This window comes from Homarus americanus, unplaced genomic scaffold, assembly GCF_018991925.1.
Source record: "Homarus americanus isolate GMGI-L3 unplaced genomic scaffold, GMGI_Hamer_2.0 scaffold50022, whole genome shotgun sequence".
Lineage (NCBI taxonomy): Eukaryota > Metazoa > Arthropoda > Malacostraca > Decapoda > Nephropidae > Homarus > Homarus americanus.
Genome location: NW_024727728.1, coordinates 104,001 through 110,000, shown reverse-complemented (window position 1 = coordinate 110,000; position 6,000 = coordinate 104,001). Strand labels below are relative to the sequence as shown.

Genomic DNA, 6,000 nt, shown 5'->3' with positions numbered 1-6,000 from the left:
GAATCCCTGTTGGTTTTTTTTTCCTCCTTATTAATATGCTTAAATTTGGCGGGTAGCTCTCTCCTACTACGAGGTCGATCGTGGTCTCATCATCCTTAGGGGAACAAGTTCCCCAACCACGAAGCGGAAGACGCTCTGCCACCGACTTTCTTCACCACCGACATTACCAGGCAGGAAGGTTTGAGGGGCTTGTCGCGGGGGTACCAGCGGCCATGGCGCCGGCACTCCCACCCCTGACTCCGTTCCTTCTCATTGAGTGGTAAATAGCCAATAGGAAAAGTGTTCCAGCAGAACATCTCTCGCAGAGTCATATACACACACAGTTTTAATGCATATACGCCGTGTTCCGCCCTTACTCGGCCGCACCTTTGCCGCTTAACTTGACCTCTTTCCCGTTCCCGCATGCCACAGCAGTGGCACTTGTTTATCCGGAGAAAGAGAGCGAGAGTCGCAGTATTAATTGGCGTGAGCGGCCTTTCCGGCTGCAGAACTAGTGCTCTATCCCGGCGAGCGCCGTTATGAGGCGCAACACCGTCTTTAACGCGTTTAGAGAACTCCCTGCCTCCCTCCCAGTCATGAGATAGACGTGGACTCGTGGCGAACTCTCAAAGAGAACGCCCACACCGCCTGACCGTGGAGAGGGTGGAGGAGCGTGAGGAAGAGCACGGCGTCACCCAAGCATTTCTCATCTCTGCCTGCACCACTACATGGTAGACTGCGGCCCAGGCGCACTCATCAATTTAGGTTCCACTGCAATGCATGCCAAGCACTTTTCGAGGTGATAGACGAAATTCCGGCGGGCTTACTTAAAAGATATCCGACCCGGTTTCGTTTCCTCTTCGTGGGATGGAGTGCCTCTTAGCAGCATCAGCCATGAGCGGCCGACGGCCATTCGTGTCTCTGTGGACAGCAGGCAAAAGAGCCTCCAGTTATTTGAGGGCGACAACTGTCGCTTGTTGTGGTTGAATGTGGGTGCGCCAAGTCCATGGACTTGCTAGTGATAGGCTTGCTTGTTTTAGGCACGCCGCAAGGCGCTGGCGATTAAACCCCAAGGCGGAAGCTCGGTTCGGTTACCCTCGTCGGGGAGACAGTCAGCAGGCACCGAACTCGCAGCAACCGATGGATGTATATTTCCGACCTCGTAGAGGAGTGGCGCGCTCATATTGCCGCCGCAATATGCGTTCAACTTGTCGATGTATCTGGTATTCTTGCGATTCACATACCCAGTTTGCTGCGGTCTTCATCGACCCACGAGCGAGTGATCCCCGTTAAGAGTTGTGTATTTGCCATTTGGTCTTTTTGCGACTAACCATCACAGGTCGAGTCTCAATGAAAGGGTTTGACAGACATAGCCCAAGTTTGTGGTTTGGGTTTGGCCGACTTTGTTGTTGTTTTTGACACTTGAATTTCACTTTTTGGGTCAAGAGGCTTATTCGCCGGTAGTAAGGAACGGACGGGCAGCCGCCCAAAGCCCGTCCGTCCTCCTCCCGGCTTCGGCCTCGAGTGTGGTCCACCTACAGCGTGGTGGTACCTATTTTGGCGGGGCCGGATTGTCCTTCGCTGCTGGAGTTGCCAGAGCAGAGCCCGAGACCGCCCAAATCAGGAGAGTAGTAGTAGTTTTAAGAGCGCTCTCTGTTAATGATCCTTCCGCAGGTTCAACGGAAACCTTGTTACGACTTTTACTTTCTAAATGATCAAGTTTGGACATCTTTCCGTCAGCTCGAGGCGACGACCCCAGAAAACCCTCGCGGGCAACGGGCCGACAATCCAAGAGCGCCAGTCCAAGGCCTCACTAAATCATTCAATCGGTAGTAGCGACGGGCGGTGTACAAAGGGCACGTAGTCAGCAAGCTGACTTACTTGGGAATTCTCGTTGGGAAACAATTGCAAGCCCCAATCCCTATCAAGAAAGGCTTTGAACGGGTTACCCGCTCTCGGAGGGGAAAACTCGTTGATCCCTTCAGTGTAGCGCGCCCAGAACATCTAAGGGCATCACAGACCTGTTATTGCTCAATCTCGTGCGGCTAGAATTGCCGCTTATCCCTCTAAGAAGAAGTTGCGAACTGGACACCATTTTCTGGAGATCCGTCGACTACTTAGTAGGCCAGAGTCTCGTTCGTTATCGGAATTAACCAGACAAATCGCTCCACCAACTAAGAACGGCCATGCACCACCACCCACCGAATCGAGAAAGAGCTCTCAATCTGTCAATCCTTCCGTGTCTGGGCCTGGTGAGGTTTCCGTGTTGAGTCAATTAAGCCGCAGGCTCCACTCCTGGTGGTGCCCTTCCGTCAATTCCTTTAAGTTTCAGCTTTGCAACCATATTTCCCCGGAACCCAAAGACTTTGGTTTCGGAGCTGCCCGCCGGGTCATGGGAATAACGCCGGCGGATCGCTAGTTGGCATCGTTTATGGTTAGAACTAGGCGGTATCTGATCGCCTTCGAACCTCTAACTTTCGTTCTTGATTAATGAAAACATCCTTGGCAAATGGTAGTTCGTCTTGCGGTCCAAGAATTTCACCTCTAGCGTCGCAATACGAATGCCCCCGCCTGTTCCGATTAGTCATTACCTCTGGTTCCGAAAACCAACAAAATAGAACCGAGGTCCTATTCCATTATTCCATGCATCACCATTCGCCATTCAAATAGCCTGCTCTGAGCACTCTAATTTTTTCAAAGTAAACTCTCCGGCCACTCGACACTCGACAAAGAGCATCCCGCGGCGGGCGGCTGTTCGAGCGTGACAGTAAACACCGGGCGGTGCACCGTCAGTCCGAACTGAGATCCAACTACGAGCTTTTTAACCGCAACAACTTTAATATACGCTATTGGAGCTGGAATTACCGCGGCTGCTGGCACCAGACTTGCCCTCCAATGGATACTGTTAAAGGATTTAGTGTACTCATTCCGATTTGCGGATGAGACTCACATCGTTATTTTTCGTCACTACCTCCCCGTGCCGGGAGTGGGTAATTGCCTGCTGCCTCAGATGTGGTAGCCGCTCAGGCTCCCTCTCCGAATCGAACCCTGATTCCCCGTTACCCGTTATAGCCATTGTAGGCGCATAACCTACAATCGAAAGCTGATAAGGCAGACACTTGAAAGAAGCGGCGCCGGTGCGAGACCGTGCGCCAGCCCGAAGTTATTCAGATTCACCACAGGTGGGTTACGGACCGGGCCCGACCAGTTTTGAACTAATAAAAGCTTCCTTTGCGGTCAGAGACCAATTGCATGTATTAGCTCTAGAATTGCCACAGTTATCCAAGTAAGTGGGTTTACAGATCCAATGAAACATAGCTGATTTAATGAGCCATTCGCGGTTTCGCCTTAAATCGGCTTGTACTTACACATGCATGGCTTAATCTTTGAGACAAGCATATGACTACTGGCAGGATCAACCAGGTAGCTGCTGCTGTTGGCGCCCTATCACGGCGGCCAAAATAGTGAGATTGAGAGAGAGGCAGAAGACATTGGGCGAGGGACCGCACGTTGGCCTTAGAGAAATAGCAAACCAGATGATCAGATCTAACTGCACCTTCTCTTTATCCTCGGTGCCGGCAGCGCCACCCGTGTGCCAATCTCCTCCCTTATCCGCCCCTCTTTGCCCCAGCTCCAGCGAGGCAGCCGACATTGGGCGAGGACCGCACGTTGGCGAATCTCCTCCTTATCCGCTTCTTTGCCCCAGCGAGGCAGAAGACATTGGGCGAGGGACCGCACGTTGGCCTTAGAGAAATAGCAAACCAGATGATCAGATCAAACTGCACCTTCTCTCTCGCTATCCTCGGCGCCGGCAGCGCCACCGTGTGCCAATCTCCTCCCTTATCCTCTCCTCTTCTTTGCCCCAGCGAGGCAGCCGACATTGGGCGAGGGACCGCACGTTGGCCTTAGAGAAATAGCAAACCAGATGATCAGATCAAACTGCACCTTCTTCTATCCTCAGCCGGCAGCGCCACCGTGTGTCCTCCCTTATCCGCCTCTCCTTTACCCAGCTCCAGCGAGGCAGCCGACATTGAGGGACCACGTTGGCCAATCTCCTCCCTTATCCGCTCCTCTTCTCTTCTTTTGCCCCAGCGAGGCATAAGACATTGGCCCATCTCCTCCTCTCTTCTTCTTACTGTTTGTGGGGACGGGCTCATGAGCGCCATCGTCGCCCAATATTGGTTAGGTTGTGTATTTCACGGGTGGGAACCGCCATCATCGTTGTTAGGTGATGGGGTAACCAACGTGTGCTTTGACGAGTTTTTGCTGCTAAACTCTCTTTATACTCGGCTCCAGACTGCCCTGGTCGTGTTGAACCATGAGCGTTGTCTATGCACATTTAGGTAGCCGCGTGGAATAGTGCAATGAATCTCGGTCAAGACGGTTGGGCGCTGCATTGAAGGCCGGCACAGACGCGAAGACGGGTGATCAGCCAACGCAAGTCCGCTAAGTTGGGCAGACAGCAACGACTGAAAGGCCGCAGCATATGCTGTGACGGAAACTAGTAGGGTGGCGACCGAGAGAGAGAGAGAGACGGAGTAAATAATGTCCAAACGGAAGAGAGACCTGGCAAGTGTAATTGATAGAGCGAGCCTACTCGCCATAAGCCCGCTCCACTGCCATTCCTCTGATCCAATGAGACTAAAATCTCTCTCCTTCTGCTCCAGCCATTGCAGGGCAGGGAAGCGACGGCAATTTTGGTTGTTGTTTTGAATGCGCTTTTTAGAGAGCCGCGCCCGCTGGGGCGGAAGATATTTCACACCGAATATGTGTGTGAAGGCACCTCTCCCTTAATATAGTGAAATAGTGCAATCCAGCATACAAGGTCGGACGATAGGACATTCACCGTACCGCACCTCGAGAGTGGATGTTGGTAAGGTTAAACCGGACTGTTCGCAGACAGCCGAATAACCCGGTTCCGGACTATTGGTGGATGCAACATCATGATGATGCTGCTGCTGTCGCGGAAACCGCAGTGGCGACGGAGAGAGTAATAATGTTCAATAGGAGAGCGACCTGGCTAGTGTAATTGATAGATCGCGAGCCTACTCGCCATTAGCCCGCCCACTGCCATTCCTCTGACCCAATGAGACTATTCTCTCTCTCTCCTTCTGCTCCAGCCATTGCAGGGCAGGGAGAGGAAATCGACGGCAATTTTGGTTGTTGTTTTTGAATGCGCGTTTTGCCGCAGAGGCGCTCCGGGGCGGAAGATATTTCACATCGAATATGTGTGAAGGCACCCTCTCCCTTAATATAGTGAAATAGTGCAATCCAGCATACAAGAGCGGACGATAGGACAGTCACCGCACCGCACCTCGAGAGTGGAAGTTGTTTGATCGTTTGTTAGGTTAAAACCTGACTGTTCGCGAACAGCCGAATAACCCGGTTCCGACACAATAGACGCAACATCATGATGCTGCTGCTGTCGCGGAAACCGTGGTGGCGACGCGCCGAGAGTAATAATGTTCAATTGGGAGACAGACCTGGCTAGTGAAATTCATAGATCGCGCTCCACTGCCATTCCTCTGACCCCATGAGACTATTTCTCTCTCTTCTTCTTCTGCTGCTGCTGCTCCAGCCATTGCAGGGCAGGGAAGGGAAAGCGACGGCAACTTTGGTTGTTGTTTTGAATGCCGCGCTTTTCGCAGAGGCCGGCGCCCGCTGGGGGCGGAAGATATTCCACACCGAATAGGTGTGTGAAGGCACCTCTCCCCTTAATATAGTGAAATAGTGCAATCCAGCATACAAGAGCGGACGATAGGACAGTCACCGTACCGCACCTCGAGAGTGGAAGTTGTTTGATCGTTTGTTAGGCAGGTTAAAACCCGACTGTTCGCGAACAGCCGAATAACCCGGTTCCGGACTTACAATAGACGCAACATCATGATGCTGCTGCTGTCGAAACCGTGGTGGCGACGTGTGCGCCGAGAGAGTAATAATGTTCAATTGGGAGACAGACCTGGCTAGTGAAATTCATAGATCGCGCTCCACTGCCATTCCTCTGACCCCATGAGACTATTT

General features: G+C 52.4%; 1 non-coding gene across 1 annotated transcript in view; it reads right to left on the bottom strand.

The window, feature by feature from the left end:
* LOC121865908 overlaps positions 1 to 77 on the bottom strand; it is a 4,163-nt gene extending 4,086 nt beyond the window's left edge. Inside the window, exon 1 of the ribosomal RNA XR_006088854.1 lies at positions 1 to 77. This exon is cut by the window's left edge and continues 4,086 nt beyond it. This is a non-coding gene — a ribosomal RNA (large subunit ribosomal RNA).
* Positions 78 to 6,000: the final 5,923 nt, after the last annotated feature.